This window comes from Drosophila guanche, unplaced genomic scaffold (assembly GCF_900245975.1).
Source record: "Drosophila guanche unplaced genomic scaffold, DGUA_6, whole genome shotgun sequence".
Taxonomy (NCBI): domain Eukaryota; kingdom Metazoa; phylum Arthropoda; class Insecta; order Diptera; family Drosophilidae; genus Drosophila; species Drosophila guanche.
This window is the reverse complement of record NW_022995745.1, coordinates 2,594,926-2,621,106: the sequence shown is the minus strand read 5'-3', so window position 1 is coordinate 2,621,106 and position 26,181 is coordinate 2,594,926. Positions and strand designations below refer to the sequence as shown.

The 26,181-nt window shown below is 43.7% G+C and overlaps 1 protein-coding gene across 2 annotated transcripts in view; it reads left to right on the top strand.

The window, feature by feature from the left end:
- The first annotated feature begins 2,040 nt into the window (after nt 1-2,040).
- LOC117580795 (loricrin) overlaps nt 2,041-26,181 on the top strand; it is a 74,413-nt gene continuing 50,272 nt past the window's right edge. Inside the window, exons 1-2 of one of the 2 annotated variants that reach the window (XM_034267491.1) lie at nt 2,041-2,182; nt 4,609-4,615. The gene's annotated coding sequence lies outside the window, so the exon portion shown is untranslated. The remainder of the gene's footprint in view (nt 2,183-4,608; nt 4,616-26,181) is intronic. The other variant, XM_034267490.1, reaches the window with a different exon arrangement.

The following is a 26,181-nucleotide window of genomic DNA, read 5'->3' as shown; positions in this document are numbered from 1 at the left end:
TTGTCCAGTGGGCTATGTGGGTCCACATAGCACATGAGGCTGGCTGGCTGCGCTCGCCCTCCAAAAATCTGGGTAATTCGGTCATGAAAATGCGAACAATTTTCAGCCATTGTCCGAGTAAAATGTTCCATCTTTTTGGCCGCATATTTGTCGCAAATGGACTACATTACATTGCTGCGACAGTTATCTCCCCAGATATACTACAAACGTGCGGATATTCCAGGCATATAGAAGGGCATTAGGGGGCCTAAGAAGCAACGAAATATAACCATAAAATATATGTACAACCATATGTACATGTGTCTCTCCAAAACGAGAGACAACAACGACTGAAACGAAACAAAGGCCGCATAACATTAAAATGTAACAAAAAGCCACAACAATACGAGTTGTACAATGTGTTCCATGTGCTGGTTGCTGCCTTGTCTCGTCTGTTGTATGATTAAAATTAAACAAGCAGCGAGTGTCCGGTGATAGTGCCAGTGCCAGTGCCGGGGTTCGGGATCGGGATCGGGATCGGGGGCACATGTTGAACTTGAAATAAACAAACAAAAAAAAACAGAAAACAGCCATAGGAATACACATGAGAGCACTATGAAAGGTTCATATGGCGAGGCGACTATGGGTATTCCTATTGCTGGGCAGACAAAAAGAATGCGAATTATAGGATAGAACATCCCAGAGATTCGATCTATTATTATGTTCGATTTCTACTTTGAATCGTTAGTAGTCTCCATATGTACTTCCAGAACTTCAGGCTTATTTTATAAATCAAAGACAGGATTAACCATGTGAAGAGGGGAGGAAAAAAGTTTCCTAAAAGGGCATCGACGAATGCATCTTTATGGAATAGTTTGGAAAATCAAATATTACATTTTTGTGGGCTTCAATATCCATTAAAACAAAATATACTCTTTGCCCACCCCACACACACACACACACACACAGACACATAGTTAAAGTACATATCAACAAAATCAGTAAACAGTTAGACAGAATGGCACAGTGACTGAGAGGCAGCAGTAGAAGGGAGACGACTGTAATGCTCTCTGGAGTAAAGTGGAAACGCTGCGTCCAGTCTGCTCTACTGATAACGATGCTCTCTGCTCATGTAATGGCCAGAATAACTCATTAGGAATTAGAAATATCTTTTGTTCCTGTTGTTGTGTGTGTGTGCCTGTGTGTTTGGGGATCATAGGAGACTCCGCACAGAACAGCTTTCCTTAATGATTCCCAATTAAACTCATTTCTCAGTGGCAAACTTTGCGCCATGTAGCCTTTCCCACTGCCGTTTGCGTCTGTCTGTCTTTCGTTTTGCCTTCCAGTTGTTAGACCCGTTATGTCTGTAGGGTAGGGCAGGCAGGTGAGTTGTGAGTTGTGAGTTTATGAAGCCATTGGAGAGGAGAACATCGTGATAGTTTTTCTACAAATTATTTTAGACAACAAAGCCAAGAGCCTGTATGGGAACAATGCTGCTTCATTGATGTGCATAGGACAGAGCATATACCATGTACATGTCTATGCAAATGTGCTTTCTCTTTTGGCACCCAGAGAACTTGACTATGAGATCTTCTCTTCGTTCTGCTGCCAGTCACTTTGCTGGTATGCTGGAGCGGGTGCCCGCTAAGATCAAGATAAATCGCGTCCAGTAAACACCAAGGAATGAACACTTTTTAGCATCGTTACCAATTCCCTTGCACTTGCCCATGAAGAAACCATATAGTTTCGGCACCAATGTACGGTATACGAGTGTGCGAATGCATTACTTTTGCTGGTGCTGCTGCTGTTGGGAGAGCGCACGGAGAGGGCAGCAACAAAATGCATGCTGGAGAACAGCTGCTTTTGCTTGGCATTGAAAACACTGATGGAGTGCCGGCGGGGGGTGGGTGGGTTGGCGACGGGCAGGCCAGAGCGCAGCGAACAGAGAAAGAGACCGAAGGCCGAACGCCAACGAAACGAGCACGATGCCAACGACGACTACGATGACGACAAAACACGAAACACACGAATACTGGCGGCTACCGAGACCGGTTTTTGGCGCTTTGGCGCCTCACAGTTCGCAGTCGAAGCAGGAGCATCGAAGTTGTCGGAGGTGAATTTTTTGTTTTTCGTCGACTTCTACAGCTTGTTCGAGAGACGCTTTTACCCGGCCTCAAAAACAGATTTTGACGCAATTTTAAACGTACGTAAAGCTCGAGTCTGTTGTCACTGCCACTGCGGTGATTTCACTCCAAAGCGCGATTTTCAACAAAAAACTACAAAACACAAACGAGAAAACGACAAAGCGACACAAAAGTAAAATAAAAAGAGACAATCAAAAGTGCTAATGATTTGGGATTTTTTCCTCCGTTTTAGATATTTTTTAGGAATTGTTAATTATAATTTTTTTTACTGTGTGTGTGTGCCATTAAATCATCTAGCAGCTAAAAAACAGTGCTTAAAACAAAACAAAATAACAAGAAAATAAAGTGAATTCCAACCTGAGATTGTAATTAAAAAATACTCGCGTAATACTCGTTTGCTATTGTTGCTGTTTTTTCTATGAAGATCAATTAAAATATTTGAATACATATGTATTTCATCTGCCCGTCGCCACTTTCTTATATAGTATAATCACATGTGTGCGCGCTCGATCGCCCCGACGTTGATCGTGAGATCGTCATCTGCCTCTCTCTCTATTTGTCTCTCTCTGTGGTCTTAATTGGCGAATGATTCAACTCCAAATGTAAATTTGTTGCCGATTCCATTGATTGATTTCAAATGCCAGCAATTGAAATGTTTTCCACGGCACACAAATCAACAATAAAGTGCACTGAGTTGATGGCGAGGGGAAACATATGCACAAACATGTGTGTGCAAGTTTCTAAAGCGTATCTAAGTTTATTGCCAATTTCAAGCTAATTTCAAGAGTGTAAAAAATGTCATTGAACTTTTGGACATTGCCGTGTTGTTGAATTTTCAAGGGCAATATTTACACTCACTGGAAGTTCCGTGTTGCTTCTACAGGAAATAATCAATTTCTTGCAAGAAATGGAAGATCATGCCAACGCTCATGATCATAGACATTTTTCCCATTTTGAGTCTCTAATCAATAAATCTACTATAGTACGTAACTGTGCCCTCTGGGATCAATTGTCAGGCGATAGGGAAGCCGCCGGCGAAACGAAATGAAACGAAACGAAAGACTTCACCTCCATTTCGCTCTCCTATTTTGCGCTTTGTTTTGCAAGAATGATTTCTCCGCTCGCTCTTGTTCTCTTTCTCTTACTCTCTCTCTTTGTTTTGAGTGTGTTCCAATTTCCTCCATGAGACGATGGAGCGGGCGGGAGCATTTCCCCCTGTGTCGTGCCAAGTGTACGGTAATGTAATACGGGACATACGAGTGCACCACATCATTGGCTTATAATGTATTTTCTTACGCCTTCAATCGAGTGGAGGGGAGCGAGAGAGAAAAGGCAACAGGAGGTGGATTAGGAGAAGGGAGAAGAGAATAGCCCTCAGGCATATGGGGATCTTGTTCGGCGAACTATAAACATTAAATAACAATAATAACCAGCAACAAAAACAACAACAAGAACATCAAGTAGGAGGCGAGCAGAGCCAGCCAGAGAGCCAGTCAGTGCCGCCTGAAAGTTGAAGCAGTTTGTCTAAGTGGCTTGGGGGCTTTGTCAAAGCATATAAAATATAATACAATAGAAAGTATATGTACATATGTATGTACATGGCCCTCTCATGACAACAACAACAATAGCGACGAGAGTACGTCGCAGTTGTTGGCTCCAAAACACGCAACAGTCCGTCAGAATAAAAGTCAGCCACCGCCAGTAAACGCCTCGAGAACACCCACAGAACCCTAGATCCTAAGCCCTATTCCCATTTTTCCATACTCCCTCATCCTCGTCCTTCTCGAGCACTACTCCATGGAATCCCTACCGTTCTTCCAACCATCGCGTGTTCCGGCTTCCAAGGACCATGGAGCAGGCCCCCCACCTCCCTCTCGCCCGCGCTTTCCTCTTGCGGAGACTTCAAACAGTGCGGCCCCCGTACGGTCGTCCTATCGTCCGTCGGCGGTCGAGCCCTAAAACTCAAGCCACAAATACAAACATACATCAACATACTCGTACATACGTTCATATGTACATACATGAAACGTTCCAGAAAACTTCCAGAATCGGTTATCGAAAAGCGTTCGAAGGCGAATACGCCAAGGAATTCGAAAAAGCGTCGGGAATCTTACACTCGAAATCTAAAAACTAAACTCAAACCTTTCCTTACAAATTTAAAAATCACTATTCAGAATTTTCACTTTTTCTTGTTGAAAATGTTGCCTCATCGCTTTTCGCATTTTTCTACTCTGGGAGTTTTCCGGAACAACATTGCCGGGGCGACGTAGTAGGGGCCATAAAGTGCAATTTTTTCTATAACAAAATTTTCTATATTGTATTTTTTGTTGTTTTGTTTTTTTTTCCACTTTTTTTGTTGTTAACCGCCCACCGCTGTGCAACGTTCCCGTTCTGCCGTTCCCGTTCCCGTTCCTGCAACTGCAACTGCAACTGCAACTGTAACTACGTTCTTCTTGCAACACACTCCTCCGTGGATGGAGAGTAGGTCACAGGTCAGTATGTGTTACTATTTAGTCATTCTAACTAACTTTGAATAGGGGTTTAGGGCGTACTGAAGTCTGACGGGTGGGGGACAGACCCAGACCTCCCTTTTCGCGTTGCATATTAATTTGCAGGCGACTTTTGTTGTGTGCCCCGCATTTCATGTGGAAATCTTGAGAGCCTAATGTGCTTATGGCTTCCCCACTCATTGTGTGTGTGTGTGTGTGTGGTGCTTGGCGTGTGGCATGCGGCATGCGGCATGCGGCTGACAAATCAATCAGGGGGACATGCCTGATGCGGGAAATGCGGCTGAAAAAAGTGGGCAAAAGTTTTCCATTTTTGGTTTTGGGAATTTGTATTTTTTCTTCATTTTTGTGTACCTGCCTTGGGGAATTTCCCCTTGAAACTTTTCTTGACATTCGGGCAATCATTCAGTTGTGGAATTCATAGAGTTATAGAGTGGTTTTTCAACCGCTCGAAAAGGGTAACAAAAGTTCCAAAAAGTTGCATATTTTGTAGGGGATATTGTGACTCGGTTTCGCTGTAAGTCTGAGAGTCTAGAGTAAAATAGTATACAGATTTAATGCTTAAGAAAATAAATCTAGTGCACAATTAATTTGCATTAAAGAGTGCACTAAAATATTACAATAATAACATAAACCGAAAAATGTATACTTTATCCGCTGCCTCTCTGCTCGACCCATTTGCAGCAATTATTGAGCCTCGCAATCCGTCAAAGTCAAAGTCAGAGGCGGCATGAATGAATGCGAATATGTGGGGCGTTGCATGTGGCATGCTCCGGCATGCTGCAGCGCTGAAACTAAAACTCAAACTTGAAATTCAAAATTGAATTTGAGATTGGGGCATCCCAATCCGATCCTAAACGACCGAAAGACCCATCAACCAGCTCCATCGATCAAAATCAGTTAAGTCCTTTTGGTTCTTTGCCCCAAAAATTATATAGTTAATTCGTTATTATGCAAAATGACTTCGGGAAAAGCTACAGGGGGGAAAACTTGTGCCATGTTTTGCCAACAGAGAAACTTTCCGCTGTTGCATTCTCTCTTATAAGTAATTTCCAATGAAACTAATTTATTTTCGATTATAACTCAACTTAACTGAACTCTACTCCACTCCACTGCAACGTTTATTTTTTGGGGTCGAAAAAGTTAATTTTGTTTATGCAGGCGCCCCGTCTCGGGCAAAGTTTTTCCCCGCGTTTCCGAAACAATTAGCTGCGATTGAAAGTTATGCCACGAAAACAGAGATAATTGTCTCTGAAGATAAGTTTTATTTGTGGCTGATGCCCTTGACAGAGCTTGAAAGATTCGCCTCAGATTTGGGTTTTGTTTGTTTGCAACGCTTGAACTTTGCTTAAATAATGCAACATATAGAAAATGATTGCCCCAGAAGCCATGTCAGGGGCACGCAAAGAGTGCCAAGACAGGGTAATAGTCTGGGGAAAAGAATGAGTCGCAAGAAAGAAAAAAAGGGGGTTATGAGAAATCGTCAACGAACAACGAGACAGAGAGAAAAGACCGAAAACAAAAACTCAAATAGGAACAAAAGCACAGCCAAAACCATAAGCGGAATTAAGAATGCCTTTTGAGGATACGGATACCCTTGCAGATCCATTTGGAGCTTCCTTCTGTATAGCAAGAAATAATTCTTCTTCGTATAACTTTATCAGAAAACAAATTCAAATTAAAAATCTTGAAAGATAAATCTTCCAAACTCTATACGTAGAACTGCCTATGCCCTCTAGCGAGTGGAAAGGGTATTCGGGGGACGAAAAACAAAAGCTCAAAGCGCACTTTTTGGTTGCTGAGACTGCGACTGCGACTGCGACGACTGTCAAGCCAAATGCACAGAGACAAAGGCCACAAAAGGGATGGTAAGCGGGGGAATGAAAGAGATGAAGAGGGAAAGGGACAGTGGAACGGTTGAGGTGGAAATGCACGTTTGGACCAAAAGCAAGAGAAAAAAAGAGTCAAACAGAAAATCTACGACTTCAGGAGTCGACGTTGTTGATATCCCAACTTTTTGAGTAATTTTCAAAGTGTAAGAAGAGAAAATTGTCAGACATTAATTACTATAAAAATAGTAGATTTAAGCCAGAATAAAATAGCAAACCAACTTTAGAAAAATTAAATATGGTAAACAAAAAACAGATGTCTGTACGAGTGCGAGTGTATCCCAACCTTTGTGCCGCACACCCTGCATCTGCATCCATTTTCATTCCTGCCACGACACTTGTGTGTTGTGTTCCCTAGTGTGGGGGGCGGTGCAGCAGCAGCGTGGCTGTGCGGCAGTGTGGCAACAGCCGAGGCATTTGTTGTGTTGCGGTCTTTTTGGGGCCAAAAACAACATTTTGGTAACAATGCGCCTGACAATATTTTCAAGGTCCTGCCCAGAACTGCGGCAGGGACTAAATCATAAGCAAAAAGTGGAAGAACGGCGGCGGATGGGCAGGGGGAAATCTGTGAAGCGAATAGGAAATCCTTGGCATGAAAGAAAGGATCCAGAGCGAGTCATAGAGAGAGAGAGAGAGAGAGATACTGAAATCTTGTGGTCTGCTGCCCAAGGACTGCCCTCTATGCCTTTTTTTTGGGAATAGCGAAATGAGAAACTGTGAGTCTGTGAATCTGTGAATCTGGAAACGAAACTGAAACTAAATCAAAGCCAAAGCCAAAGCCAAAGCAAAAGTCTGGCAAATTAAATAATCAAAAACAATTGTTGAAGTGCTTCTGGGTGGACGGAAGGCAGATGAAGGCACAATTGGATTACGTGTAGATTGGTTAAGAAGCCGCAAGCTGTGTGGCAAGACACAGAAAGAACAGCAAGAGAATCACAGACAAAGGCAGGCAGCCAGCTCAAACTACTCGTAGAATACATGTTTGTGGGTACATCTATTTATTTGTCCGAACAGATAGTGGACTGCTGCTGTGACCCTTAAGGTTATCTATTATCAACAGTCGCCTCGACACAACAATCTCTCTCTCTCTATCTCTCTGGTTAACGTTTTCCGCACATTTTTGTCTAATTTTTTCATATATATTCAAACGTGTGCAAGACCTTCAACAGAGTGAGAATCGAGAGAATAAAAGGCATACATTATATATGATTGATGTACGATCCGTATAATTATAAAAAGATTTTCGTTTTTCGAGAACGCTAAAACGCAAAAAGCTTAATAGTTCGAGGGGATTTTTGTGGGATTCTTTTTACCCCTGAGAATTCTATAGAATTTGTTACGCATTTACATTATGAATGGGAAATGAATTTAAATACGTGAATAACATCATCATATAATGAGTGTTTTTTTCGAGTTTGTTTTTCAAAGTGTCTTTAAAGCGGTGAAATTCTCTCCGAAAGCGGATTTCAATTGCTGCTTCGTCTGTAGAGATCTTTAATTGAAATCCTAATGCTGCACCAATAATAAAAAAGAGTTTTTCCATATCTTTCTACTATATTTGTAAGTATTTTTGTACGTATGCACATATATAAAATCTGATAAAATTACATTCCCTTATATTGGAGATATTTAAAGACTTTGATGCTTGTCCAAAAGAGAGAGAGAGAGAGAGAGAGCATCCTCTCTATCATTTGTTTGCCTCCCTTGATGATATCTCTGGCCATCCATCAATCTTCATCGAAATCTAACAATTAAATGGCTGTCAGAAATGGAGGAAAGGAAGCCCCACAGACAAATGCAGACAGCTTTTGTTGCATTGCATTTGTTCCTTCATTTTGCCAGACAGAAATTTCACAAGCTTTTCAAATATCCTTTTGTTGACAGCATAGGATAGGACAGGACCTGTGTTTGTTTATCTGAAAACTATTTGCTGCATGCTTTCAATTTTTCACCCTTTCTTCATCTCTCTCTCTCTCTCCGTCTTGACCTCTGGATTATGTATAAATATTTGATAAAAATTTGACGCTTGACTTTTCATGTAACAGTTGACTTGAGATTTTCTGTGCATTTTTGAAGAGAGATCATTGAGTGACCTTTCAATTGCACAAATCAATTCGCTTAGGGCAAATTCGTGCAGCGAATAATTCTTGAAATGGTTGCCATCCGCTGGTGCCATTCGTTTCACGAATTATGGGGAGGAATGGGGGAGGAGGTGAGTGTATCTAAATTTGGAGAAGTGCCTTACACTTTGTAAATATTTGTGAAAAATACACTCTACTCCGAGCAAACAAAGCAAAAATCCTGCTGTTATCTGAGTAGCTTACACACGCAAGCATCCATGAAAACCCCCTACCTAAATGCCAATCCCCACCAAGTGGCTTCCAATTTCATTTCTAATGCGAGAACTATCGAAAAAAATCTCTCGCACTGGCTCTGCCCTGTCCATCCCATGCATACGTCTATCCCATCCTTCTATATCCATCTAACTATCTATCTATCTGTCTGTCTGTCCATCTATCTGTCCGTCAGTGCTGACTCCAACTGTAACTGTAACTGTAACTGCTACTTCGTACTTTTGTACTCGCACTTGCACTCCTATCAGAGGCTTCTATCTGCCCGCCCTACTGCCTTGTCTGTGCTGTTTTTTTCTGCACTCTAAAAAATATAAATTTGCCAATAGTCCGACTCGAAAAAGGCAAACAAACAATCTAAATTTATTTTTCAACACAAGTTGCCAAACATTTGGATGGGCTTGGACTTTTTCATTGAATATTCATAATCTGTTGTGTAATTTTTGCAAGTGTACAAATCTGTAAGCGAATCAAAATCAGAATTGAAACCAAAAGCAAATGCAGCTAAAGGGTGGGAGCGGGGCTGAAGGGTACTCGAATTGGTTTCGATTGAAATGAATTGGATTGCAAAACGGAACGGGGGGGACAGTACTCTCGCTTAAGCTGCCAGAGTTGTCGTCCAAACCAAAGTTGACACGACATATTCCGCTGCTGCAGCGAAATTCGAGCCGTAAAGAGAGAGAGAGAGAGAGAGATTTAAAAATCAGAAATCAAAAGGAGAAAGAGAAACAGAAACGGGAGCTGCAGCAGCAGCAGCAGGTAGCAGGAGATGTTGGAGATGGCATCAAAAGCTGAAGCTGAAAGCTAAAGCTAAAGCGCTGCCAAGGGTTACAGTTACAGTTACCGTTAGAGCTACAGTTAGAGGCTAAAGCAACTGCAACAACAACACTCTTGCCAATTCAATTGTCACATCCGTTTATGGGTGCTGCTGCTGTTTGGCAGCCAAAGCAGCCATGAGAGTTAGACAGAGGAGAAGACACACAGAGAGGATGACACAATGAGAGACACGACACAGGATGATGCGAGGGGAGACACAGCGAAGGCTGCTGCCAGAGCAAAGACAGAACGAGCAGTTCAAGGTTAGAAGAGAGCGTAGGGGAGTTGAGCAGACGGTGCATCAGATGGGTTATCCCTGCCCAGCAAATGGCGAATGAAAACCCTTAATTCTTAATTTATGGATAGCTAATTTCCCGAAGAAACTCCTTCAGTTGTATCCTCCTCCACTTCACGTTACTCCCTGAAGCCGTAAATCTGTGCGAAACTTGTGCTAAATTTCACTCGTGAAACTTTTTGATTTTAGCTCTGTACATTTTTGTTATTGCAATACGAAAGCTGAACCGCAGCTTGGCTGGCGAGGAGAAGGAGGAGGGGAGGACGCGGTGTTCGTCTCGTGTGTCGCGGTTTTTGTGGCGCCCTTGAGACAGAGCCTCCTGCTCCCCACCCAATCACCGAACCATAGGAAAACACTCACCGCCAGTGTGCAGCACCACGTGCTGGAGGTGAGGTGCAGCCCCGGCAGAATGAAAGGAAAAGAGAAACAGAAAGCGAGACCAGACAACTTCGATTCAAATGGAGAGAGTCTTTCGTTTGATACCCTAGAAAAACGATTCAAGAAGTTATATTTCCAACCAAAGAGAAGAGCGAAAGACTGAGGAAAGTCTAGACATTTTAGCTATTGGATCGGGAATATGCCTGCCTATTCCTCTGGCAAGTGGGTGGTTTGTGAAACGCTTTAGAGGGAATGCCTCATGCTTGATGCCTCTGGGTGGTTGGGGCAAATTAAAAGAGCATAAAGCGATGCCAAAGAGGAGTGTGTGTGTGTGTGTGTGTGTGTGGCATTTTCCATAAATATTAAGTCATTTGCTTAGCATTCGCTGTTGCATACAACGGCGGGCTCATAAATCAAATCAAATCAAGTTGCAACGACAGGGAATTGCATTGGATAATGGATGGGGTAGGAGTGGGAGTTGGAGTTGGAGTGGGAGTGGGAGTGGGAGTAGGCTCCTCCACTTAATTCGAGAATAATTGAAGGGAACACCACTTTCATGGCTCAGAGAACTTTCCGTTGCAATGAATATTCCTTCCATCTAAATGTGAAATAAATTGCCTAATAAATTATTTAAAAGAATGCCAGAGACGAGCGAAGGAGTAGGAAGAGCAGAACAAAACGAATGCATGATTACTTTTCCCCTCCTGCGCTTCGCCTTTTATTATTTCTTTTTTGCATACAATTTATGTTTTAATTATACAAAAAAGAATCACCTAGTTCGTGGCCGAAAGTCCCCTCTATTGCAGTGCGATACTTTTCCCTCCACAAGAGGTTTTCATGCAAAAAAAAACAAGAAAGAACCAAAACCTGATCCCTGCCCTGCCTCGCCCTTGCCCTCCCCCTCTCTCTCTCTCTCTCTCTCGCTGTTTTACACAAAAGGAAAAGCAATTGAAAAGCGCACTTTGATTTATGAAAATTAAAAGCCCAAAAGTTGAAACCAACTCCAAAAAATTTGTAGAGAGGTCTTTCGCTCTCTCAATGAATTCTCCCCCACCCCCGCTCGCTCTTCTCACACCTTTGGAGTTGCAAAGTTGTGTGTGGGCGTGGGTGTGTGTGTGTGCGGTTGTTTTTTTTTCCCCAAAGTTTCTCAAGTAGCGTCTGAGAGGAGTCCGCGACGGAGTCAGCCGCATTCGTTGTCGTTCCATTGTTAATCGCCAGAGAATTAATATCGTACATAAGTATTCATGTATATGGAAAGTTTTGTTGTATTTGCCACATAAATTATATTTATAACAAAATATATACACATGTCCATGGCTGCATATATTTTTCAGGGCCAAAAATATACTTTCCTTTTCTGTGTTGTGTGTTGTGTGGGGGGGGGGGGGGGGGGGGGGGAGGGTTGATATTTATTTTTTTCTCTTTCTTTTGCCCATTTACACGTCATTTACACTTCGTCTAACGGCACTTAGTGGCCTATGGAGAGTGAGAGCGAGGTTGGGGGTCGTAATATCCGGAACGTGGGCACGTGGGGGGACGGACGTGGGGGGTGCGGCAAAACAAATTGATGTCGCTGATGATGCTGATTATACACGCGTCCTCTCTCCTCCGCACTTCACTTCTCCACACTCCTCCTCTCTCTTCGGATTCCTTTTGGGTTATTAAACTTTATTGTTGTTGCCGTTGTAAGGAAATTGTGGGCGAGGACGCGGATGGGCGGTCGGGTCTGCCTTTATCGCTGCTTTGGAAATCGCAAATCATTTATTATGAAATATTTTTGTATCACATTTTTTGATGGATTCAATAGCGCAAACACAAGACAGCATATTGCTTGTGCAGCCCATCGATTGATGGACAAATATTTCCAATCGGGAGACAGTCCCGTCACCCTCCATGCTGGCAGCACTGCAAAGCCTAAATTCTGACTAGATTTCTGTAGAAACTGCAGAGCCAGGCAGTGAAAGATTCATAAGGGAAAATTCCAGCATTAATGGCACTGTGCATTCATCACAGGGATTTGATCTGCCCCAACCAAAACAATTCCAGTATCAATTTTCCAATATTTTCCGTGCTGTTTTTTGTTTGCAATTATTTTTTTGTATGGATTGGCTGTGGAATTAATTTGCTGGAAACAACTCTAATGATGACGTTGATGGAATGGTTGTGTGCCTGTGTGTGTGGGACAATTGGTACATACATAAATCCGTGTTACGTGTGTGCAGAAAAGTTGACAAATGGCTGCAGCGGCTGTTGCTGTTTGATGTTGCAAGCTCCATGGGTGTGTGGATCGAACCGAAGCGCAACCTCGCTCGTGTTGCATCGTGTGTTAAAACCACAATTGAGCATAAATTTATATTTAATTATGAATACATTTTGCAAGCGCATTAAATTTCACAATTTTCAACTCATCAGCAGAGACATGAAAAATGCCTCTTCCTCTCAGTCTCTCTCTCTCTCTCTCTCTTTGGTTAAGGGAAAATAATCGCAATACTTGGCTCAACCAAAGGAATGGCCTGGAATGGAAATTGTTTCCGCTCTCCACGAAATAAGCAAAAAGAGGAGGAATTAATGGTACCCAGTAAATAGTTACAACTCTGCATGCCGATGCCTTAGTATTTGGCCTTGGATTTTGGTTGATTTTGGGCAATCGGATGCCACAAGGCTTTGAAGCTGCCTGTTTCTGTTCATAAATATTAGAAATTCGATAGCTGATGGCATCCAAATGCTCATTATATCCTCTGTGAGGGATACCCTGTACCCTGTACCTACAATGGCCGTAATGATGACCCTGCGGCAGGAGGCGGCATCGTATTGCAAGCGGAAAGGAAAGAGTGGCCCGGGTGGATGGACAGTAAATCAAGAGATAAACATGCACGCACACAAACGAGAGTCGAAGAGATAAAGATATAAATATATCTGCATATATCGTAGATATGTGCATGGATAAGGGGGGAGTACGGGAGTACATGTATATGGATTGTAGTCCATGAATATCGTATGGACAATGTATATCCCTTCGGGGGATTGGACGCGGTGGGGCTGAGGGAGCATACCCACAATTCCCGTTAAATGCACTGCGAAATTTATTTATGATGCGGCATGTGGCAGTGGCAACAGCAGGCCATGCAGCAGCGAAATAATAAACGACTTGTGTTGCCCCCGCCCCGCCCCGCCACTCACCGACCTTTGATCCCTGCAGCGGTGAAGGGAAGGCGCGGGGAGCAGGACGGTCATCCGCATTGTCACTCGACTCTGCGCGTCAGCAGATCCACATTTAATTGCACATCAAAATGAACTTAAATTCAGTTTTAATTGGCAAAACATTTGGGCATTTGCCACACAAAATTTCTATTGCCACTCGAATGAGCAACAATTTGCCTCTCGTTTGTCAAGTTTTTCGGTTTTTGCGTTTTCATTTTGTGTTTAGCCTTTTGGCTTTTGTGGAATAAATCATTGGGAAATAAATCATTATTTTATGGCCATTTGTCAGATAATTTCAATTGACGGGACCAGGAGTAGCTGGCCCGGGGGAATGAGATAATGATAAAGGGGACACGTCAGCAGATGGAAAATGGTAAACAAATCCATGGCTAAACTACAGATTAACTTTTGGATAGCATTTAGAACTCCATGAACCTCTGCACCCCGCCACAAACAATTATGCAAATCGCTGCGAAAGTTACCCGAAATTATGGCACAAATTCAGAAATTGTTTTATTTGTTGTTGCATTTACTCGATTCGTGCAACTTGTGCGTATCCATTTCCATCTATCGAAGCTAACGACATCTGTCTGGCATTTGTTTTATCAAAGTTATATGCTGATCCTTCTCCGAGGCACGACTCCCTGTTGGACGCCCCATTTGTAGCGAATCCCAGGGTGTTTTCCAGGGTATTGCCACATTTAAGGGTTGCTTGGTGGTGGGTTGTGGAAGAGTGGGAGGAGAGTAGTTGAGAGGGTGAAGGCTTTTAGCCAGATTAAATATACTTCATAAATTTCCTTTTGTTTTTGTGCTTTTGGTTTTTGAATTCAAATTCCAATTGCGAATGTCTCCAAAAATGCGAAATTCGCTGGCCGCAAAAATAATGTAAAAATGCTCCAGGAAAGGGAGAGGCAGAGGCAGAGGCAGAGGAAAGAGCTAGGGGGAGGCAAGGGAAAGATCGCTGTGCGAACATATTTGTTGGTTGTTTTCCATTTTTGTTTGTTGTTTTCTAGCGCAGGATGAGAAGGCTTTTAAGCTCATTTTTTTTGGGCCTCTGTTATTCGTGCTCCGCCTCTCCTTTGTGCATGTGTGTGGCATGTGGCAGGGTCTCTGGGTTTTGTTTTTAGCCACATGACACATGGCGGCAGTGGCAGCAACAGCGGCAACAGCGGCGGTGGCATAAATCTTGTAACGCGCCGCGCGTATGGCAAATGAATGCGCCAATAACTCAATGAAAACAAAAGCAAAAATAAGCCAAAGAATAACGGGCAAAGCGGAGCAGAAAGCAGTGCGAAAAGCGGAGAATGGAGTGGAACAGAGGAACAGCAAAAGAGAGCGGGAGCGAGCGGGAGGCAGGAGTAGCAGCAGAGGGAAAGTCGCAACCAATATGGCGTCCACGCCGATGCATGCTACATGCTGCATGCTGCGGCATACACTGCTGCTGCTGCTGCTGCTGCCACTTCCGGCGGCCATCGCTGAATGTCTGACAATTGACTTCCGTTTTAAATTTTGCACAACTTCCGGTCTGCTATCCACTCCTGCCATTCAGTCGCCCTCCCTTGGCCCCCTTATTACCACAGAAAAAAAAACAACATGACAGCAGCGATGGAGGCAGCGGCAGCAAAACAGAGGCAACATTTCTTTTGGGGGGTTTTGCGGCCACACTTGATGGAATGTTTGGAATGTGGCATGGAATGGGAAAAAAGAAAACGAAACGAGGGGCAGCACGAGGCAAGAGCCAGGATATTCGGAAGGAAGTGAAGGGGCTGCAGGAGATGCAGCAGGAGGATGCAGAAGGAAGGCAAGAGGCAGAAGCAGAAGCAGCCGCTCGTCCTTGACAAAGGTGGCACACAAATATGACAAAATGGCTGCCAGGACAGGCAGGGCAGCAACTCAATGGAGCAGCCAAACGGAGGTGCCAAACAGCAAAAACAAACAACAAACGGCAGCACCAGGGGCACTCATTACACTGAGGCTCGAGGCCTGTGGCACGAAGAGAGAGAAAAAGATTATCTCCCGAGATCTGCTCAGTCGAGTTGTGCCCTTGCAGGCTTCTGGTTTTCCCTTTTTGGCAATGAAGAGTAACCGATGGGCACTGCCGCATGTCAGCTATATTTGCATTTAGACGACATTTGTAAAGGGTATCCACAGGCTTAAGTTGGTGCTTATTTTTTGTTTTGGTGTCGTTCGTTTCTTGTTTTGTTGAAAAAACAAAAGCGCGCCAAATGCAAACAATGAGAAAATGTCAGCAGAAGAGGCAGGCGGCAAGCGGCAAGGCAGCAGCAGGCTGTGGCAGAGGTCGCCAAGTGTCGACAGACAAACAGAGAAGGAGAGACAGCGAGACAGCGAGACAGTGAGAGAGAGCAGGAGGAACAGGAGAAAGCCCCGAAAAAAGTGACAAAACAAGTCATTGCTGCCCCGCATACCGCCATTCCCACTTGCATCCTCTCCGCCGGCTGCCATTCCTCCCCCCGCTCACAATGGGGTCGCCGCCGCAGCGTTGCCATATTTTTCGGTGGTGTCGTCGTCTTTTTTTTGTTTTTAATGTTATTTGCACTCGCCTCGCGCGCTCCACTTGAAACACATTGTGCAGCAGCAGCGGCAGCAGCCACTGCTGACCCCTGACCCCTGACCCCTGCAGAAGGAGAAGAGAGAATCGTGTCACCAGAAAGGAAGAAGAGCCACAGGGCGACAGAAGGACACGAGGACAGGAGGACAGTCGAAAGAAACGACAGCGTTGACTAATATGCGCCTAGATTTGATGATTTTTTTTTTGTGTGTTTTGGTCAAAAGAGAACGAAGTGAAACGAAGAGCAGAGCAGAGAATAAAGGTGCCACAGAAGTATTTAATACCCTCTAGTTCTGGGTTTTAAATGGGTAGAAATCGAGGACCTTTTCTTTACACTCAAACGAACGATGGGCGCTGCTGTATGTAATATTGGAGCAGAGAGTCCACGACATCGGCACATATTGATCTGTTTGGCTGGCATTCGAAAGTTCATCTCAATTTTCCACCTGAGAAACGATGGAGTGGCCTGTTGTTGCACTTGTAAATGAAATTGCGGCTCTCAAAAACTCTCTTCTTCCAAGGAGAAAATGGAAAAACTTTATTGTGTGACCCCTTTCGCAGCAGCAGTGGCAGTGGCAGCGGCAGCGGCAGAGAGAGAGAGAGAGGAAAAGCGCAACGAGGAAAAGTGGGTTAGGCCATGGGAAATTGCATCCTGCAGGCAGGCAGGCTGGCAGGCTGGTAGGCTCGCAACCAAGAGGCAGCCACCCTTCTGATTTATGCTTTGACCTTTTCCGCAGGCAGGAAAAATCTTCCCCCGCCTCACTCGCTCCCTCTCTTTCGCTCTTTCGCTTTTGCTGCTTCTACTCATATTTTTGTTTGTTTTTGTGAGCTTAATTAGCGAAGAGACTTTTAGTCGTCGTCTGCAAATGGCATTAGTGGGTTAATTAGGGGAAAACACACACACACACACACACACACACACACATACATGCATACATGCATACAGCTACAGTTATCAATGTGTGTCAGCAGCGTCCCCTAATGAGCCTTTTGGGGCTGTGGGAGGACACTTTCCTTTTTATTTTTTTTCACTTGATTTTTCCTTAGGTTTTAGCTTTATTTTGATTTTGATTAATTGAAGGACTCTCTATCGCTGCGCAGGACAACAAATCCAATTAATTAATTTGATTGAAAATGCACACGCAAACACACACACACACACGTTCGAAGGGCTATCCATCTTTTTGGTGCCATTAAATCGGTGCCTACTTTTCAGGAGCATTTTTTTTTGGGGTATTTAAGGCTTTCAAAAACCATTGCCACAATTTTTTTTTTTTTTTTTTTCTCTCTCTTTATATTTACAATCTGTTTTTAAACAATAAGTAAATTGTATAATTAATATTCAATTAACAGAAATAGCAGTTTTCCAATGAGCCCTGCTATTATATATAACATCTTTTTAGTTTGTTAAATTTATCTATCAGGGATATCGAGAATGTGGTATCTTTTCAGTCTTCTTACTGTTAGGCTATTGTCTAATAGACTTAAGGCTAAATTATTTTCGTGGTTGTGGAGTCTGTCGATGTATTTCTTACTAGTTTTCTTTATTTCTTCTTTAATGGTTGGAATATTCAGATCTTTGTGGATGTTTGCATTAGATACGTAAAACGGAGCATTGACAATTTGTCGCAAAGTTTTTGATTGGTAACGCTGAAGTATCTCAATATTTGAGTTGCTAGCAGTTCCCCAAAGCTGTATAGCGTAGGTCCAAACAGGCTTCAGTATGGATTTGTAGAGGCGAATTTTGTTTTCCAAAGTGGTTTCTGATTTTCGACTTATCAGCCAGGACATTTTTAGTGTTTTAAGTCTAAGTTGTTGACATTTTGCTTTAATGTGGTTTTTCCATGTTAATCTGCGGTCGAGATGCAAGCCGAGATACTTCACACAGGTACTTTGTGGAATTGGTGAGCCGTTAAGTGTAACATTTGGGCAGTTACCTGGTCTTAATGAAAACGTTATTTGGACGGATTTCAGGGAGTTTATTCTAANAATTAACAGAAATAGCAGTTTTCCAATGAGCCCTGCTATTATATATAACATCTTTTTAGTTTGTTAAATTTATCTATCAGGGATATCGAGAATGTGGTATCTTTTCAGTCTTCTTACTGTTAGGCTATTGTCTAATAGACTTAAGGCTAAATTATTTTCGTGGTTGTGGAGTCTGTCGATGTATTTCTTACTAGTTTTCTTTATTTCTTCTTTAATGGTTGGAATATTCAGATCTTTGTGGATGTTTGCATTAGATACGTAAAACGGAGCATTGACAATTTGTCGCAAAGTTTTTGATTGGTAACGCTGAAGTATCTCAATATTTGAGTTGCTAGCAGTTCCCCAAAGCTGTATAGCGTAGGTCCAAACAGGCTTCAGTATGGATTTGTAGAGGCGAATTTTGTTTTCCAAAGTGGTTTCTGATTTTCGACTTATCAGCCAGGACATTTTTAGTGTTTTAAGTCTAAGTTGTTGACATTTTGCTTTAATGTGGTTTTTCCATGTTAATCTGCGGTCGAGATGCAAGCCGAGATACTTCACACAGGTACTTTGTGGAATTGGTGAGCCGTTAAGTGTAACATTTGGGCAGTTACCTGGTCTTAATGAAAACGTTATTTGGACGGATTTCAGGGAGTTTATTCTAATTTTCCATCGAAGGAACCAGTCTTCAATTAGGCTTAGCTCACTCTGCAGGAGTTCAGAAGCTTCATTTATAGATGTGCTTGTGGGCCACAATTAAAAGTACAATTTTTAAATGAAAATAAATTCAACAAGAAAATAAATATTCAACTTTGAGCAACTTTTAAATCTTTAATAGATTATTATTAAATCAAGAAATGTTGAAATATATTTGAAAGAGTTGGGCAGCTGAGGATAAGAGATTAAATATTACGAACAACAATTGAAGACAAAATATTTCTTATTTCATTTTCATTCGCCTTAAAAGAGCAATTGCGAAGCTTAATTAAATTTTGCAAAGGAAAGGCAATCCTTTCTTTATTCGTATTCATAAATAAATGCTCGGAAAAATATTAATTAAATAAACGAGTTGTCATTTTGTATGTTTTGCCACCCCAATTGATGGGAGCAAAAGATTGTGATTCAAGAAAGAAAGAGAAAAGAACATTTATGGAGAATGCTATTTTAAGGGTTCTACAATACATGTGTCCAGTGTGGCATAAAGACTTGAAATGCTTGCCCCTCAAACGGAATGAATGAATGAGATGAGAACGTTGATGATTATGATGTTGATGTTGATGATGAAAAAATATCTAAAGGACTTACGCCTGACCAAAAGACACAGTGTGTTTTGTGCTGATTACAAAAAAAGGGAAGGACGAAAATATGAGGCTACGAGAGAGAGATGCTGCGCTTGTTTCGACACACAAATATGTGCCAGAATGTCACCAGAGGACGAAGGACGCCAGAGATGGGTTTTGGCCAAAAATGTACCTAAAATTCGGCAAGAGCTTCGCATAACAATGCAGTTTATCAAAACAGATGCAGCAGAGTGCGGCAAGAAGAGGCTGGAGAATGGGCAGAGGCAGGGCTTCTCTCTGTGTGTGTTGCATGTGCGAATATCTGGGTTATCCCACATTTCAGGGCGGCACTCACCTGTCCGCCTGCCGTGTCCGGCTGCTGCTGCTCCTCCTGCATGGCCATGGGGGCCAGTGCCAATAAAATTAAAATATTTTCGACATAAATCAAACGTTCAAATTGGGCCAAGCGACAAACAAATGAGTTGACAATAAACGACTGCTGTCCAGGCACTTGGCCACACGATGCGCCCAATGCCACATGCCCTGTAAAAAGCGAGGGGACTTGTGAGCATTATGGACCCAGCCAGCCAACTGTGCTACATGGCCCAATTGATGGTGGACCAAGGACTTTCTCCACTCTGAGCAGTGCTTCAATGTGCCCTCTGTAATCTGTATTTGGTTTGGATCAATTTATTGAAGAAGCTCTTCCAGTTGTGTCTTTCTACTACTGCTCTCAATGGGTAGCCGTTCAGTCGTGTTCTAGCTTGGGCTTTTGTGACGTGAAAGCAAATCCCATTTCATTGTTGATTTGGATATTTTTCTAATGGGTGGAGATGGGTCTGGTCTGGCCTGGTCTGGTTGGGTTTCGCTCCTTGCTTGGGTTGGCTCCTCTGTCCCTGACACCCGTGACAGTTTGCTCTGGCGTTGGGAAATTGAAAATTGATATGGCATCGCTTCGTTGGTGTGGGGTTGGGAGTGGGACTGGGAGTGGGACTGGGACTGGGGCTGGCGTTAGTGTTGGTTCGCTTTGTTGGCTGTTATCGTCAGGCGCGTCTGCGTCGCGTTTTTAAAACATTACCATGCACTTACAGTCACTGCAGAAGGAGCAAAAGCAGGACCAAGAGCAGCAGTAGCATGAGCCCTAAACGAGCGCAAATAGTAATGACAATGGCAGACGACGTTCGCTCGCTCTCACTCACTACAGTGGGATCGATTGCAGTTTGAAGTGCGAAGGTAATTCGAACCGAACCGAAATGAAATGCATTCGATGTCGCACACTCTCGTGCTTGGGCTCGTCACAGGCACCGCACAGTTGCGATAATCCCTTGTGGCATTTGTGGCTTTTGTTCAAAGCTCAAATATCAAATGAATATGGAATACGGAATACGGAATACGGAATTACGGGGATGCGAACAGTGCAGCGGGCATAATGGAATAATTGATGGCAAATCGGAATCAGTTTTGCTGACAAAAGAGTCCAGCCTTCGGGGTACCCAGAATGAGTTTTCGCAGCTGTCTCCTGTGGTTCCTCTATTCAGCTTAAAGGAATATATTGTCGAAATGTTCCTTGAAGCTTGTACACTTGTATTCTTTATCCATCTTTGTATTTAAATATCACTTTGCCCCTGAATGTGTGATCTCTTTCTGTCGCATTTCTCTTGGGCCCGAGCCCACTGTATGGTTAATGCCATCAAATGTTGGCCCACTCCTACTCGTCTCTTATGCTATACCACCACCCTCCCTTGCCCCGACACTTTTCCTTGCTTCCCCTGGCCATCTAAACGTACCGCCGCCGCCGCCATCAAACATGTACAACTCTTCCGTTTCCTTTTCGCGCTTCTGCATATGGAATGTGTGTGTGTGTGTGTGTGTGTGTGTGTGTGCCGCCATTTATATCCTTCTCTACAGCTCGCGCTCTCTCTTCTACTCTCTCGTTTTCCTACCCACCCCTTCCCGACGCTTTGGAGTCTGTTTCTTTCTTTTTTTTTCCACATGACGACTGCAGCTCCTGCAGGTCCTTCTGCTGCTGCTTCATCTGACATGATTTCCGCATGTCGTTTGAGTTTTTCTTGCTGCCTGACTTTTTCTTCTGCTTCTGCGTTTGCTTGCTTTTGCTTGATGCTCGGCATACCCTTAGCCCGGCTGCTGGGCATATCATCTTTGCCGGCAATGGATCTGCTTTCTTCGAGGGTATTTTCAGTTTCGTAATCGCTTCTGATTCCTTTTCTTTGTCTTGTTTTTTTTCGGTATTTTTTGGTATTTCTATTTCGCCACTGCCACTGTTGCCACTGTCAGTTTATGTTGATGTCTGCATGCCTTTCCTGTCTGTCGCTTTTGCTCGTGTCCTGTCGTGTCGTGTCGTGTCGGTGCAGGGAAGGCACAGGCAAAGGCACGGCTAAAGCTCAAGCTGTTGGTCCCTACGCTGGGTAGGGGGGAGCCCCCTCGCTGGCTCCTTTGCCATTGATATCGCTGACGAAATTGAGAATTAGTATGTTTAAACGTGTGCGGCATCCAGCACACGTTGCCTTCTCCTTCTGCTTCTCCTTATGCTGCTCTCCCGCTAAAAAAATATCATCGTTGTGTGGCATGCGGAGAGAGTTGGCATTGCCAGCTGCTGTCTGCTGCTGTTGCCTTCTGTTGCAGACATTGCGGCGGCGCTTGCTTCAAATTAGATTGCCTTGTGATGGCTTTAATGCAGGGCACCCGTACACACAATTTTGAAGGCAACTGTCAGACGAAGTTAAGCCCTGCGAGCACTGCAAGACAGCTAATATTTTGCTAAAAGTTTATTAAGCACTTTTTACTTTGTTTGTTTCTGGAGATCGCATTTTTTGGCTCCACCAACAAGCAATAGATGGTAGGGTAGGGAACGAATTTGATCAGTAATTGGAGACAAGAGCCACACAAATTTCTCATTTAAATCAGAGAAAATGTGTGTGGGAAAATGTTAATTTGCCTTCGTTTGCTTTTGCGTTTTGCTTGGCTTTGGCTGTGGCTGTGGCTAGAAATTCCGCTTGGGCCGGGGGGCAATCAATAGGCAAAAGGCAACAATTCATGCCACACAAGAAGACGAGAGAGAGAGAGAGAGAGACAAAAGTCAATGCCATGTTGTTTGGCTCCACAAAAGGCTCTTTGTTAAGCACACACACACACACACACACACAACATGCAACATGCAACATGGTGGCAGGGACACATGGAAAGAGGGACACTGACTGACTCTGACTTACTGCCAAAGGCTAATGAAGGCAGCAGCAGCAGCAGCAGCAGCAGCAGCTGGAGACAAGCCTGAATTTAGGAGGAGAGGATACGCCAGGATGCACTTGCCACTTGGCAATGCAATGCAGGCAACGTTGCCACTGCCACAACTACAGTGACAGTTCCTGCTGCTGCCGACGCCGCTGCCGCTGCTGCTGCTCCTCCTCCTGCTGCTGCTGGCCTCACAGGCAGGCAATGTTGACATCAAACAAACAAACAAATACACAGAAACACAGGGCCAGCAAAAGAGCACAACGGCAAACAGAAACACACACATAAACACACAAAATAAAAAGCGATGCAACAAAATACTGAATGAAATTTGTATAAACTGGCAGAAAAGTGTCGCAAGTTCAGAGTCAGAGTCAGAGACAGAGTTCCGCCTTTTTGCCAGGGTATATGCGCATTGAGGGTAGGGCAAAGGCAAAGGCAAATGAAAGGGGAGATTCCCTCTAGAGTCGAGGAAATATTAATTATGTTGCAAGTGCAACAGCTGCAGCTGCCGCTAAGACCCAACCCACTGGCGTGTGCTCTGCTCAGATATTGCAGAATTTCCCACCAAAATATACCGGATACAAGAAATGCAAATGCTCTACTCTGTAGCTAATCAAGGATCCCCCGTCCCAAGAGGAGTTGCTGTGGCGTTTCACGAATATCATTTCATGGCGCAGGCACCGCCACATCCGTCTGTCGCTGCCTTTGATTCCATTACGAGGATGCGCCGCTGCGTCTTATGTAAATATATTGAGCAACAAGCGGATATCAATTAAAATGCAATGCAGACAACAGATTTAATAAAGGCGTTTGCCACAGACACTCGGAGGAGGAGCAGGAAGCGAAGGCGGAGTCGGAGTCGGAGGATGGCTCTTCTCTCTCTCTCTGTCTGTTTTACAGGGAAAATAACTTTAAATTAATTAAAAAACGCGAGCGCCAGTGGAAAAATGTTTTAAGCTTTCGCTGACATCGAAACGGTGGCGTGAAAGCCGGCGGGGGTCCCCCCGTCCACATACCGCCCCATATTTTGAGGAAGGAGTGAAGGATGGTGGGATGGCAGGAAGGAAAGGAGGCTGCTGCCGCTGCTACTGCTGCTACTGCTGCTGGGACGATGACAACGCGCATCAATGTCGCGGAAATTAATTGAAATGAAGGAAGGAATTTTGCGCGCAAGGACCTTAAACGGGGGTGGAGAATGAGGGAAGAGGGGAAAGAACTGCAGCATGAAATAATGAAGATGCGCGCCTCTCATATTCCTTCATGCTGCCTTCTGCTCCCTGGCTCCCGATGGAGGATAGTTTTCAGATGCCTTTGAAAAGAATGCTCGAAAGATGCTCAAGCTGTTGGGGCAAAGGATTCAACTTTATGGCCATTAAAGTGATCAAAGAGACACCTTGAGCCGAGTGATGGCAGCAGGGCCAAAAACAGCTGAAAGGGAAAGAGTACAGTACAGTCGATTCCGGAACTAGTAGACCCAAAACAAAAGCTGTTCTCCAAAAAGGAAATCAATCTGAATAGAATCAGTGGTAAGCTGGAGAACTGTCCATAAATTCCCGTCTCCCACGTAATGGTCCCTCTGATTTATACACTTTGACGGATTATTTATGATCTTAACTCAAGTTGGCTTTGACCAATGACCAGTGGAACTTAACAAGAAAGAGCGAAAGAGATGCAGTTGATTGGGAATTAGGGAGAGAGAGAGAGGAAGAGCTTAAGCCAAAAACATTACCGCACGTCCGCAAAGCTCTTGCTACGCCTGAAAGTTGGGGCCAGCAGCCAACAAATGAAATTAAGCAAATAAATTTGAGGGCGGATTAGTTCTGTGGAATAAACGGAACGACTGAAATGGAGAGAGCCAAATGGAGAAAGGTCGAGTGTAGGATAGATACCCTGTAAGATGGAATTCTTGGTAGAAATTCGAACAGAAGTGCGAAGAATAAGTACAAACAATCAATGAGATATTCCCCCTGAATGACACCCCTTTGATCCTGCCCATTTAGCCAAGGGTATCCAAAAATGAAGACGGAAACGAACTGTGGAACGTTTTGCGGCTTAGCGAGTTATCCTGCAAGTCGTTTAGTCCTTCCTATGTATTCGTGCATCCCTTTCTGTGTGTGTGTGTGTGTGCGGTACCTACTCCTACGACTCTATTCTAGATTCCATTCCATGTTTGCCCCTTTTTCCTTCACCCATTTGCACCTCAACTCTGACGATGCCTCTGGTGGCTGGCGGCTTACGGCGCAGAGGAAAATGGCAGCCAAAGAAAATTGCACACGAAATTGGAGTTTTCGAGAGTTGAAAATTGGAAGAGTCGTGCAAAACACAGCGGCGCCCACATTCGAGGCAATTAAAATGTTGAGACCAGACCCCGAGCACCGTCTGGTGCATGAACTCCCTGACTCTTGAGGTTGCACCACCGCCATCAGACCTGCAACCACCAACTCCTAGAAGAGCACGCCCCCAAGGAGTGGGGGTAAAACAAATCAAAATCCGTTTCTACCCAACGCGAAAAAATAAAGAAAAGAAACCTAGATAAGCTAAGGACAAGTTGATACCTCGTGGAAGGAGTTGGCAGTTAAACTCTCGAGTGTGGAAAATCAATGGGAAATTCCTCATTTTATTAGTGCATATTTTTATGGCACAACTTTTATGTTTTTATGAAGGCACTGAAGGAGCTCCAAGGAAACTCTGCCATGCAGAGTGCAAGGAACGAGTGAGTGCAACGAGTAGGAAGAGCGAGTAGAGTACGAAGAACGAGTAAACTTTTGCGAGCATTATTTAGGAGGTACGTTTCGTGACAGCAAATGTTTTCCATTTGAAGAATTAAAAACGGGATAAAGCCATCATTAAACAGAGGAGCAGTTGGAGATGCAAGCTGCTGGAAGGATGTTTTGGATTAAAGAGAAGCTGGAGCAAAAAAAAAAATGTGTGTGAGGTTGCTTGTGGGTTGCTTGCGTTTTGATTTGAGTTGATTAAGTGCAAGCAGTCGATTGCCACGAGATGGTAGCAAGGATAAGCACTGTCATTAATTTGTTACGTTATTGAGCTGGAAATTGGTAACTGGTTTGCTCCTCCAAATGAAGCCTTCTTTTATGATTGCATAGAGAGAAAAGGTATTTTCTAATTGCTCCTTCACTGCTGCATCACTGAGTCGCTGCATTCCAAATCTGTGCATATTTAGTACGATTACCGCAGCGCCTCTGTGGGACTGATAGATCTTTGATTAAATTAGCCCCTGCAGTTTTCCCCAATTTATTACATTTTCCATCTTCCAACTAGTTGTATTTACCCATTTTTGCCGCTGTTTTGTTCCCGAAAAGTGCATTAAAAACTAACAAAAAGATCTCTCTCTCTCTCTCTTTCTTCTTCTCTTTTTGCAGGTGAGTGCAGTTTTCTTTCATCTTCATTTCTGGTTGGTTTCCTTTCCCTTCGGGGACAAATACACAGCAGAGGCAACGAAAAGGAAAATAGAGAAACAGCAGCAAAAAGTTGCAACCTTTTTTTCGGGTGGCGCTACTTTGTGCTCTGTCTCTCTCCCTCTCTCTCTCTCTG